Source organism: Physeter macrocephalus, chromosome 8, assembly GCF_002837175.3.
Source record: "Physeter macrocephalus isolate SW-GA chromosome 8, ASM283717v5, whole genome shotgun sequence".
Taxonomy (NCBI): domain Eukaryota; kingdom Metazoa; phylum Chordata; class Mammalia; order Artiodactyla; family Physeteridae; genus Physeter; species Physeter macrocephalus.
In genome coordinates this window covers 69,560,043-69,574,209 of record NC_041221.1, presented here as the reverse complement: position 1 = coordinate 69,574,209, position 14,167 = coordinate 69,560,043, and the positions used below count along the sequence as shown (strand labels likewise).

At 34.5% G+C, this 14,167-nt stretch overlaps 1 long non-coding RNA gene across 1 annotated transcript; it reads right to left on the bottom strand.

Annotated features, from left to right (window-relative positions):
- Positions 1 to 8,578: 8,578 nt before the first annotated feature.
- LOC114486718 (uncharacterized) lies at positions 8,579 to 12,943 on the bottom strand. The gene is made up of 2 exons (XR_003680923.2): positions 12,667 to 12,943; positions 8,579 to 11,580 (listed from the first exon to the last, which is right to left on the bottom strand). It is a non-coding gene; the product is annotated as an uncharacterized lncRNA (long non-coding RNA).
- Between the last annotated feature and the right edge of the window lie 1,224 nt (positions 12,944 to 14,167).

Genomic DNA, 14,167 nt, shown 5'->3' with positions numbered 1-14,167 from the left:
GAAATCTATCTTTAAAGTTTGTGGATATTATGATAAGTAATTAATAAGAGAGTGAAGTTAGGTACAATATAGGATTTGGAGGACCTGGAGATGAGTTCTAAGGTAGGTTTTATTCCTTGAAGGTAAAATACCCTAACCAAAACTCTAATAGTTCATCTGAATCAATGTTACCCCAACCCTTGGAGCCAAAAATGAGACATATTTGATTCATCAAGCAATTAAATTGCTCATTAAACTTTTGCCGCCTGACCTGGAAGAAAAGAAAATCATATTAATGTTAGAAGATGTGCTCATTATTTGTTTTCCTAGATAAAATACTTTTTAAAGTCATGTACTGATAATGAAGTTACATCGGCCTTTTAGGACATCTTTGAACACAAATTACATTAATGCGGATGTCTTGGTTGGTTCATCAAGAGTAATGAAATTATTACTGCCAGAAGCCATGATTCCATGGAAATGAAAATTGTATTTTTTCAAGTACTATAAATGATGATGCTTGGAAGTCCTGTAATTATTGAATAATAGAAGTCATCTTTTTATTGGTATTTTCAAGATGATTGTCAGCACTGGAAGGAAAAAAATCTATCCAAATTTTAATTTATAAAAATGGTAGTTAAATATTGAAAGGAAATTGCTCATGGTCGGGCAGTGGGTCTTGGAAGGAACACAGCCTGGAATCACAGCATTCAAGCCTTGTTCAGACTCTGTTACTTAGTAGTGGTGAGACCTGGGGCTACTCACTTCCCCTTTGAACCCTGGGATTCTTCAACTGTTAAAGAGCAGGAAGGCAAGAACTAAATCGTTTCCAAAATCCTTCCAAGCTCTAAACTAGCCTTGTCCAGAGACATTTTATTCTTCTTCCTCTGCAGCATGCGTATATTGGCTCAGCATTTCATGGTTAGGCTTTCATCCTTTTTTAAGCCAATAAACATCTCACTCATCTCTCAGTCCCTTCCCGTGCCAAACAGGCCGGTCAGAGGCTGGGGCTGGAGGGAGCAGATTATTGAAGCCGCCTCCTGCTACCGTAGCCCCACAGACAACTGTGTAGTGTGTTTATTGCACAAAGATGCCCAGTCCAGGAGACAAGGGAGGCTGAACTTCAAACTGAACTCCATCTGCCAAGCCAAGCAGCCATGCAGTTGCATCACCCAGAGGAAGCATCTTTTCTTAACCCTCACAAAGGCACCAGAGGCTCACAGCTGCCCTGCTCCCACCTCCCTGGATTTCATACTTTCTTTGAAAAGCTGCCAGATTCCTTTCTTATTTCAGAGAAAACAAAGAGAATACTTCTATTATTGTTATTAATTTGTTACTGTTTATCATCACTACTCTTAAGAACTGATGAATAGCCTACATGCCCATGGACCCAGGGAGCAACAGACTAGCTAAATAATTTCCAAATTCTAGTTGTCCTTATATTACCCTACTCTACACCTGACAGCAATCTAAGTTGCTAGCTGTGGTTTAATTAAGATATTTAGTTTAAATTGTTAGTTTTGTGATTTGTCCTATAATCACATTCTCCTGACTAGGGTGTATCTTAGTTTAACCTCTGTTCAAATTTCTGATATTAGCTTGCTCTCACACCATGTAATTAGTAGGAGCTTGAAGTTAGGACAACAAACATAAGGGTATGCAACACAGATTCAGCTTGTGAATATTTGTGACATTTCAGATATTGGACATCAGACAACAATCAGATCAGGCCAGTGATCTCTGATCAACAAATGAGGTGAGCCCTATGACTGCCCCCAGCTTACTGCCTGGGGGAAGTCTACAGGCTGAAGCAAAAGAAGGGGAAACCAAGGCAGAACCCAGTGGTCTGAGTTGAGGAGATGCTGGGAGCCCACTGAGGACAAGAGAGCCACAGATCACAAAAGCAGAGTATGGATTAAAGAGCTGCACAGAGGAAAAGCTCTGAAGATCTGCACACTGGGATGTTTGTGTCTTCAGTTGAGTAATGGTCAGCATATGCATGGGAAGAAACTACCTGAGGCTCAGGAATAAACACCAGAAAGGATCAAAGGGGAAAACCCCCAAAGCTTAAACAGACTGGAAACTGTTGGTGTTCCCATGGGCCAGGATGGGGGTTGGAATAGAGCATAATTCATAGAGCATCAAGTACACAGAAGAGTATCAATTCAGTAGTAGGGTAACATCAGCCCTAGATAAATGGCTAATCTGATCCTTCCAAAAAGTTCCCAAGTAACTTAAAAGCATCTCAGAACAAAGCTAAAGAATATCAATAGGATATTCAGAACTAAAAACATTCAGAACCAAAAAAAGGTAAAATTCACAAGTTATATTTTATATGCTTGAATTACATTTACATTTTTTTTTTTTCGGTATGCGGGCCTCTCACTGTTGTGGCCTTTCCCGTTGTGGAGCACATGCTCCGGACGCGCAAGCTAGGTGACCATGGCCCACGGGCCCAGCCGCTCCGCGGCATATGGGATCTTCCCGGACCGGGGCACGAACCCGTGTCCCCTGCTTCGGCAGGTGGACTCTCAACCACTGCGCCACCAGGGAAGCCCTACATTTACATTTTAACATGTAAAATAGAGACATGGAGGATACAAAAATGACTTAAATTGAACTCCTAGAGTTGCAAAACACCTTAGACCTTTTTAAAAATGATACACTGGATAAGATGAACAGATTAGATTCTACAGAAGAAAATATTAATAAACTCAGATATAGCAATAGAACTATCCAATGTGAAACAAAGAAGAAAGCTGAAAAAATGAACACAGCATCAGTCAGTGAGCGGTAGGACTCCAAGTGGCAATATAAATGTAATTGAAGACTATAAAGTGTCGAAGAGAAAGAAAACATATTTGAATAAATAATGGTTGGAAATTTTCCAAATTTAAAAGAAACTCAAAATACACAGGCCCAAGAAGCTCAAGGAAACAGAAGCACATAAAACAAAAATAAAACAACACCAAGGCACATCATAATCAAATGGATTAAAACCAGTGAATTAAGAGAAAATCTTGAAAGTGGCCACAAGAGAAAGTCCGCATTCTGTACAGAGGAACAATGATCAGAATGATAGCAGGCATCTTGATGGAAACAAAGTAAACCAAAGGACAGTGGAGCCACATTTTTAAAGCACTGGGAAAAACAAACAAACAAACAAAAAAAAAACGTCAAGTAGAAGTCTATATCCAGCAAAAATATCTTTAAAATATTAAGTTGAAATAAAATTCAGCATGGAAAAGGTGAAAGGTCACTGACAGTCCTGAACTATTAGAAATGTTAAAGGATGTCTTCAGTCAGAATGAAAATAGTATCAAGTAGAAATATGAGGACTTCCCTAGTGGTACAGTGGTTAAGAATCCACCCGCCAATGCAGGGGACATGGGTTCGATCCCTGATCCAGGAAGATCCCACATGCCGCAGAGCAACTAAGCCCACAGGCCACAACTACTGAGCCTGTGTGCTGCAACTACTGAAGCCCACACACGCAGAGCCTGTGCTCCACAACAAGAGAAGCCACCGCGATGAGAAGCCCAGGCACCGCAACAAAGAGTAGCCCCTGCTCACCCCAACTAGACAAAGCCCACACGCAGCAACAAAGACCCAATGTAGCCAAAAAATTTTTAAAAATATGAATATACACAAAGGAATGAAAAGCACCATAAATTGTAAATCTGTGGGGAAACAGAAGAGACTTTTTTCTTCTTCTTTAAAATTGACTGTTTAAAGAAAAAAAAATTACACCATATTGTGGACATTTTGACACATTTTAAGTAAAATGCATGACAAAAACAGCACAAACCTGAGAGTGGGAAAATGAAAGAATATTATTGCAAAGTTCTTATACTATACATGAAATGGTATATTAACTTACACGTACAGTGATAAATGAAAATACACACATAGAGTAAACTCTAAAGCCACTCAAAAATTAAAGAATTATAGCTAATAAGCCAACAGAGATGATGAAATGGAATAATCAGTACTGAGTCCAAAAGAAGGCAGATCAAAAGGAAAATACAAACAAAAACAGAGGAGACAAATAGAGGATAAACAACAAGATGACAGATTTAAACCCAATGAAATCCATAACCACATTCTATGTAACTAGTCTAAACACTCCCAACTAAAGCGGAGGTCGTCAGACTGGATTTTAAAAAACCAAGACCAAACCACATGAGGCCCACAAGAAGTACCCTTTAAATATAAAAACAGTGAAAGGATGAAGAAAGATAACACCATGCTAATGGGTTTTTTTAAAATTTTTAAACTAGACTGCTAGCATTAATATAAGAAAAATATTTCAAAGCAAAGAATATTACCAGGAATAAAAAGAGTAATATTAATAATGATGAAAAGGTCAATATGAGAACATAACAACCCCATTTATGAGCCTAATAACAGCTTCAAAATACATAAGAAACAGATAGAACTGAAATGAGAAATAAACAAATCCATAATCTAGTTGGGGATTCCAAGACCTCTTACTAATTAATTGACAGATAATGAGTGATGACAGGCAATGGCAGACAGAAAATCAGTAAGAATATAGAAGACTTGAACACCTCCATCAACAAACATGACCTAATTGGCATTATAGATTTTCACCAAACAACTGCCAGAAGATACATTCTTCTCAAGTGCACATGGAACATTTATGAAGCTGTATCATTTGTGGGCCATAAAGCAAGTTTTAGACAATTTAAAAGGAATCAAACCATATGAACTATTTCCTAACCACAATGGAATTAAGTTAGAAATCAATAACAAAGATCTTGGAAATTCCCAAATATTTGGATACCAAGTAACACATTTAAAATAACCTGTGGATCAAAGACAATGCCAAATGGAAAATCATGAAGTGTCTTGAACTGAATGAAAATGAAGACACAATGTTTGTTGGAATGCAGCAAAAGCAATGCTTAGAGGGAAATTTATAGCACTAAAATACCTCTACTAGGAAAGAAGGTCTCTCAATATCTTGTAATAACCTAAATGGAAAAGAATCTAAAACAGAAGATATATGTTTATATATATAAAATGAATCACTCTGCTGTACGTCTGAAACTAGTGCATTGTAAATTAACTGTACTTCAATTTTTAAATGGTTTAAAAAAAAAAGGTCTCAAGTCAGTGATGCCTGCTCACACTTTAAGAAGAAAAAAAAAGAGCAAACTAAGTGGAAACAAGCAGAAGAAAGAAATAATGAGTAGAAATCAGTGAAATAAAAAGCAGAAAAAAAGAGAAAATCTGATGAAAACAAAATCTGACTACTGGAGAAAATAAAGCTGATAAATCTCTAGCCAAACTATCAGGATAAAAAGAGGAAGACATTAACAATATTAGGAATGAGAGAGGCTATCACTATAGATCTCACATATATTGAAATAATAAGAGAATGTCATAAACAACTTTATGATGACAAATTCAACAACTTAGATAAAATGGACAAATTCCTTAGAAGACAAAGAACACCAAAACTCACTCAAGAATAATAGCCCTAAGTCTATTTTTAATGTTGAATTTGTATCGTGAAAAGGAAATTCCAGGCTGAGGTTGGTTTTCTTGGGGAATTCTACTTAATATTTATGAAAGAAACAGTGAACATGACACAAATTTCTTCAGAAGATTCAAGAGGGAACAATGTCCAACTCATTCTCTCAGGCCAGCATGACCTGTATACTAAAACCAGAAAGACATTTCCAAAATTACAGACCAATTGAAAGGAATTTAATCAAGTAACAAATTTATGTTGAATAGAATTTGGAAAAAGGCCTGAAGTGAAAAGATGTCAGTTCTGGTGAAAAACAATAAGGAGCAGAGGCAGAGACCTGGTATTGGAAATTGAATGTTTTGTTTGGAACAGGATAAATGGTGCTGGTAAGATATCCAGTAATGTAATAGCTAATAATCAGTGAGTTCTTTGTGTCAGGTGCTACACTAATCAAAAGGACTGGAGCTCAGTAGAAGGAAAAACAGTACTAGAAGTCATGCTTGTATAACTGATTCCATTTACCACCTCTGATTTTCATACTGTGGCTATTTCTACCTTAAACAGAGTGGCATACTTTTTAAGAGACTTTATTTTTCAGTGAATCTTATTTTTCCCAAGGTAAGAAAATCATCATTATAAAAACTAAATGTACTCTAATTATACTCCTTAATTACTATTTAGAAATCATTCATAACAAAAATAATACAACATTAAAAGACATTTTGTCTGGAAGTCTACTGTCAAATGTGGCTGCTACTCCAATCTGGCATTCCTTTAGGAAGTCCTGTGGAGGTCACACCTGGAGAAGTTCAAACTCATTACTGGCAAGGATCTCTCCTCTCTCACCCCCAACTCATCCTCAACCCATGTAGTTCAACACATCTGGAAACCAAAATGGCTCATGGTTTAACCATAGAAGGCAGCTAAAACAGAGGGCCTACACAGAGAAATCAGTGCGTACAGCCTCACCATCTCTGCACCAGCTAAACCACCAGGTCATACAGGGTTCTAAATATACATATCTGATAGCCAGTGTTTTTTTTTTTAAAGAGACACTTCGAATAGGCTGTCTCACTTAAATGACCACCCCAAGTACACAGCTCATTCACCAAATGGAGAGTTATACTTTGGATATACTGGAGAAGGCATTTCACTTGCTGTTAAAAGACAAGTAGTGGCAATTTTCATTGTGCAAATACCATAGTAAGAAGTTGATTCTGAAAACAAAAGGGAGATTCAAAGAGCTGCTATCACTTACTGGAACACTATAAAATGTTGGAGATGCAAAGCTCTGACTAGAGTTATTGCCACACAACATGAAGTATGCCCAATGATCAAAAATCTCTATTTTGGTGGTAATTTTGAACCCTAAAGAGGCTGTTACCAAACCTTTCAGTTATAAAAATAAGCTGTAAATATGCAAATACATGTCTTAGAACTCGGTGAAATTACTACTCAACAGGGGAAAGATTTTAAGATTTTCATTTTATTAAAAATATAGCAACACAATAGCAGCAGCATCTGATAAATGTTTACTAGTACCATATGGAAGTAGTCCTACTCACATAATATACACCACCTATGCAGCACCTTTTTGTTTACATTTTGAACCCTTCCCTTGATAATCCATAGCATTATGTAAAGAATAGCACTACTGTATTAACCTAATTAAGATGAAGGAGAGTAATATTTAACTATTAAATTGAACTACCTATACAACTACACAGTACACCCAAATGGAACCTTCTGTGGAAATCAGAGAATTCTGTAGCGTGTTTCCTAAGTTTTTTGCCTACCAGTAACCTTAAACTGGTGGAACTCAATCTCTTCAAGTCTAATTCAGCATGAATTTCATGAGTTTGAACTTACATATACAGTTAAGAAATTATCTATCTAGCAAATAAAAGTTAATCAAGAATGGAAAGAACTATTATTCTACTCCAATCCTTGGAAAATAAATCTTAATGGTAAAATTTGTGAAGTTTTACAAAAGTTGGCAATTCTCAAAATTAAAATGTTAGCCAGATACAAAGTAAATTTAAAAATCAGGCAACAGGCTAAAAATCTGCTTTTAAGAACAGTATGTTAAGAAATGTATTATATATAAACTAACAATTATAATAAATTAATTGCTAGAAACTATAAAAGTACCTTAAATGGAATAGAAAGAAATCTAGTTATTAGTTACTAAATCCAACCTAGCTTCAGCTTTAATTTTTAAAATAATGTACCACTCTTTGGCAGAATCACCAATAAAAGTGTATTTAAGAAAAACAAATTCACCCACAAACCCAAGTTTAAGTAGGGAAGTGAATTTTATTTTAAAAGATTATTTTATTACATTTATACTTGACTCCTGCTTCCAGAAATATCATTTAGCCCTTTGAGAGCACTAACTTCTGAAATTTGAAAATAAACAATTTAATTTTAAATGACTATTACATTAGTAAATAAACATGAGAACATCTAAGTATATAGGTAGTGAAATTTTTAAAAAATATATTTAAAACACATAAGGAACATAATTGCTTTGTGGAAACAGCTCTACTTCATAACTTACCCAGTTAAAACCAGATACTATCTTTCAATGAAAATATAAGAAATGTCCCACTGAAATGTTATTTAATGCATCCCTCAAAAAGAATTCATTTTAACTAATTCAACTACTAAAGATTTAAATCAAATCATACTATTCCAAACAGGTTTTTAAAAAACTTTTAAAAGCCATTAGTATATATTATAATCCTTAAATTTGAATATCTTCAGTTGAGACCAGATTTGGCTCAAGGTTTTTTTTTTTTTTAATTTCAAAGGTAGCAACCTATATATAGGATGAATGAGCATCCTGAAGATGACTAATACCACAAAAGAAATTATTTTCTTGACAAAAAAAAAAAATTGATTCTAAATGCCGGTTTTTACTTTTTAATTGAGGCATGTCAAAATTTAAGTCTCTATGATACTTCTGAAGATCAACATAGCATATACTGAACCCCTTGGAAAAAAAGATTCTAAACAGAAAAATCACAAGCTGACTAGTGTGTTCGTAACTACAAGTTAATTAAATTCAATGGAAAATAATGAGATAGCTGTGGAAGTTAAGGGTTTTATACTTGTTTCCTCACATGAAACTGGCTAGCTTATGAAGGACCATCTTTTATTACCAGTTAAGTGCACACTGCTGAAAAGCAAGAACAAGAGGACCAAGAGAATTTGTCTAGAATGATGAATAGCAACTACAATTTAAGGAACAGAATGTACTCACTATATAATCAAGATGAAAAAGATAATTTACAGAAGGTATTAAGTGTAAAATGGCTGTCTTCTTGGCCTTACCTCAAGTTTTCCTGACAATATCTACCTGGGATGAAAAAGACAGTTTTAAAGAAATAAAAAAATACCTTACAAGAAAAAAATAAATGAAAACATACCAGCTCTTAAAAGTGAACAAAGAGAAAAAGCTCTCTCTCTCTCTCTCTCTCTCTCTCACACACAACACACACACACACTCACACACTCCCTCCTTCACTCCAGTATCTCTAGACCCTAGAAAGCTTTGCTTCCATAAGCCTGTTTAAGAAAATGATTTCACTTTCTCCAGACCTCTTGTATTCCTGTTCATGCCCCATTTTTATAAATCAGTGTCTGTCAAGATTAGTATGGTTATTTTAAAGATGAATAAACCTCATCAAGAAAAATAACTGGCAGCAGGAACCAAATAACTATGTTAATTACCAACATAAAAAACATTTAATAGAGTCCAGAGTACAAAAAAATACTCAAACTTTAAATGATGGCTTTAGACACCACACAAACATGCACTCTCCATATCAAAACAATTTCTATGCCAGCTAAAACAAGAACAGGATAAACCTAAGATGCTGTTTTGAAATGCATGAACAAATACTTTCCTCTAAAATACTTAGCTTTATTAGAGAAACAGTACTACAAATAACAAAGATTCAAACAACATTTGCTCTATTCTACTTACATATCATAAATAAGAAGCTTTGATGCAAGACACACACACTCCTTCACAATCTTTCCATATACACCCAAGCATTCTTATATCAAAATAAGCTGTTTACCAGCCAACCGTATGTGGTTGATTGATTAAAATGACCATCTATACTTTACATAGTAAAGCATTTTCAAAAATTTTAATGTACACAGTGAAAAAAAGAAAAAAAAAAAAAAAAAAAACACAGTAATTCTGAACACATGAGGAGTAATTAAGCAGCTTCATAATCAAACCAGGCTTCATTGCTTGCAATAAGGGCAATTCTTTCCATTCTCCACCAAATACTTAAATTTCAATAGTATTAACGTTAAAAGAAAACTCAAGTTGAAACCAAGTAACTGATGTGCTACTTAGCTTTTTAAATCTATAAGTAACTCTTCCCATGAGGTAAGGCAACTGAGTAATTTGATTGTATTAGACTGCATTAAACTAATTATACTTGATTTTTTTAATAACATGCTAATTAAAAGGTATAACTTTTGGAAATACAACAATGAAAAGAGTTCTGAAACTATGAGTTGTGGTCTGGGGGAAAATATTAGCAATGTTGTCATTTTACTACTTGCATACTTTCTGCAAAAAGTGTGCCTAACAATGTCGGATGACCTATATTTTAAGCTTAAGTAAACATATCCTTACACATAAGACAAACTCATATGTTCTCCTTTAAGTACAATTTCTGCACATCATTTATGAGAAGATGATTGAGAGGTAATAATTAAGGCCATCTAATATAGACAACTAAAGGGTTTTGCTTTAAGTAAAATAAGAACATGCTGCTTCATTTTCAATTATCACAGTATGAAACTGATGGTCCCAAAACTGCATTGCTGTTTTAAGCTCTAAAGTCATTCTTAAAAACAGACTTCCCTCTCATATTAGGTGAACCAAGTAAGAAGCTCTTCTGACATACCACTTTCACACTTCTCTATGGAAGGGAATGGAATATCCATCTAAATTCCATATGAATTGAGAATGACTAGTCCATATAAAATTCTAGAAAACAGTATACCACGTTGTAGAAGGCACTAAAGCTTCAGCTTGTGCTCCCATAGCCCATTTTGAAAACCCAGGTTTCTTTTTATAAATGGCACCTTTGCCACCTACAACTGACAACACACACTGCAATACTGTTCATAATAAGCTTGGAAATGTCAAGAGAGTTCAAAAAGAAATGCTTACTTTGTGGGGAAACCCAATGATTCTGAACACTGAATACTAATATATTATTAGTATTCAACACAGTTGTTCTTCCTTTTGAAAAAGAACAGTAGCATGCATTGTCAGTTGGTTTTTAATCCACTTATTTAAGCAACTTTAATATGTAAAACTATTTTAAAGAAAAACTGCTGTCCTAAACAATGAGCAAAAGAAAACACAATAGTGAGAATTTAACACAATCACTGTAAATCCTGTGAAGTCAATGTTAAAATTTCTTACATACTCCGCACTTACAAGGGTGTGTATATATTTGCACCAATTTCAAGCACATCATCAATCTGTAATATATTGAAATTTTTAAAAAAAAGTAAAACAATACAAAATCAGTTACTAGCATTTTTTAAAAGAGCCTCCAATGCTTATCTCCAGTCTTTAATGGATAGTACAAATTTCTATCTTTAATGTCCCATTTATTTTAATGGTTCTTGGCAAACACTTAACAAACCACATGACAAGTGTGTCAGCCACCATGGAAATGCACAGCTTTTAGAAGATGAGGAGTTTGGGTAACACCTGTTATTTTCACGATGTCCATGCTTTATTTTCTTACTCAGTAACAAGATGGCCACAAAGTCACCTAACAACTAAAAAAGCTGTTAGCTCATATCTTTATGCTCTACTGGATTTCTTCACTGTTTAACATCTTGTTGAGAGAATTAAAAGCTTTGGATTCTATTCCAGCGTGGGTTTAGAGGTGCATTTGTAGGTCCTATACTGCTTCTGTTTTGGTAGAGAGGTTTTCTTCATTTGGTTGACAACTCCCATTTTGCTGTACTTTGTTTTCCTCAGTCCTTGGTGCATCCTTGTCATCTACTTCTTTTCCCACACTTAAATCCGGTTCTTTATTGTGCTCCTTCTCCTACAATGAATATTTAGGCATACATTTAATATTTTTCTCAAGAGTTCCCTGCTATTACATCTAGTTCTGGCTAAGACTTTATCTTTTGTGAATCAGTCAAACTGGGTATTATCTCCCATTACATTTTCATATAAATAGTATATACAAACATGTATCAATATGTCCTTTGTACTTCTAATAAAAGATAGGACAATCTATGGAGATTAAGTTAGAACAAAATAGGTAAATAGAAACTCTAGGGAAGAATCAACAAACGTTGCTGACTGACTTGAAAGGTGGAACTGATCGGCTGAAAGTATAATAGTTCCCATAGATGCCAGGATAGATTTGTAATTTGGATACCAAAGAAGCAAAAACAAGGGAATGTAGAAAAGGAAATCACTATTCCTCCTACCAAAGACTGTTTAAGAACAGTCCAAATTCAGCTCTCAACTTAACAGAGAATTAAATGAGAACATATGGAACAGTGCCTGGAATGTATTAAGTGCTCAGGAGATATTATCAATGTTACTGACAATGATGATAAACCTCTATCAGTATGGGAATAAAAACTGTAAGATAAAAGCTTCAGAACTCATAACTGATTTCCAAACACAAATATACTCACCAGGATAATAAGGGAATTAACCTAATTCACAAGTACTTAAAATATTTTATCAAAAAAAATGAAGGAAAACAAAACAAAAACCCTTACCTGGTGGAATTTGGTTTTCCATTAATTATTCTAATTCAACAAACCTAACTTTGGTATATATTACAAAACCAATGATAACATCACCTGTCAAATTTGCTAAAACAAATATAGTGAGGAAAAGGGCAACAAGTAAAAATATTCCAGTACATAGTTAAAATTTTTATTGTATGCCATTCTGTGATTCTCTAAAATAAGGAATGCAATTGTTTACACTAGTAAACATTACATTAATTAGTTCTTATCTTCAAAAATTAGGTTAAAAAACTACCAATTTAACAGATAGTACCAAAAACATACAAGGCACTGGTAGTATAAAACTACCTCTATGGAATAAAGAAGAACAATCTCAAACATTAATTATTCAAACCCTAAACACTGAACGACTTGCTTACTTTAAGTGAAGTACTGTTCTTCTCCACCTTTTCCTTCCCATCTCTGTCATTAGAACTCTTTCTTGTAGAGGCTGAACGTTCTCTCTCTCTTCTTTCACTGATGTGGTCCCTTTCTTTTTCTCTCTTTTTATCCTTCTTATTTCTGCTATAAGAATATTAATAATATGTCATTAACTTCTAAAAAAGTAAACACCCACTATTTTGTTGACAAAATATTCTTCCCTAACATTAATGCACTGTAAACAAGCATATCAGTAACCTGGTGGACCAAATAACATAAATGAGTCCTGTAGCCCACCTAACTCCACCCCACACCCAGTTAATTTTTTAAAAACACACAAGTCATTAATGCAGAGGCCACCAAGTGTTCACATAAAACACAATTCTGTATTATCAATTTCTTAATTTTGAAACATTAAAGGTTTATTTATCTACTGTAATCAGGATAAAACAAAACCAAACATAATATTTTTTTACCCATCTTTTCAAAGTAAAAAATGAATAAGCAGAAAAGAATAAAAACGATACAGAATCATATATGGCTCTCAGGTAAGGCTGAATGACTTCTAGAAAAAATGTGGAACTTCAAATAACCAATTATGCCATGTGCTCTCCCCTCTCATTCACAATTACAAAAAAGTCCCACCCACCAATTCAAGAGCAAACATTAAGCAGAAGATGGAATGAACAAGTTCCATTTGTAAAAATTACATATCCTTAAAATTAGAGGGAAAAAAATGATGCATTTCATATCAGAAGCATAACAGACACCTTCTATTCAAAATAATTAGCCTTAATATGGAATTCTAAACTTTTCTGTCTTAATTATGAATATTTTAAAAATAAACACAAAGACCAGGGGAACAAATAAAAACACTTAGGAAACAGACCCAAGTACCTATGAAAATTCAATAAAACAAAGGGGTGGCATCTCAAATCACTGGGGCAAAGCTCGTCTTTTATAAATAAAAGACTTGGGGACAACTGGATTATTATTTGGAAAGAGACAAAACTGGGTCCATATCTCATTCACATAAATAAATAAATCCAAATGGATTAGAGACCTAAATTTTTTACAGGAAACAATACAAGTACTAGAAGAAAACATGAATAAATTTCTTTCTAACTCGAGTGAAGGGAAAGATTTTTTTAGCCATAAATAAAATTCCAGGTACGATAAAATAAAAGATTCATTAGTATGCCTACAAACTTTTGCAAAGCAAAAAAAATACAAAACAAAAACCACTACTAGCATATTCAAAAGAAAAATGACAAAGAAAAATACATTTGCAACATTATGTATGTGTATCTTTATATACAACTCTTAAAGCCAAGGAAACAACTACATCAAAACAAATGAGATTCTTGGGACCTTCCTGGTGGCGCAGTGGTTAAGAATCCGCCTGCCAATGCAGGGGACACGGGCTCGAGCCCTGGTCTGAAAAGATCCCACATGCCGCGGAGATCCCACATGCCGCGGAGCAACTAAGCCCGTGCACCA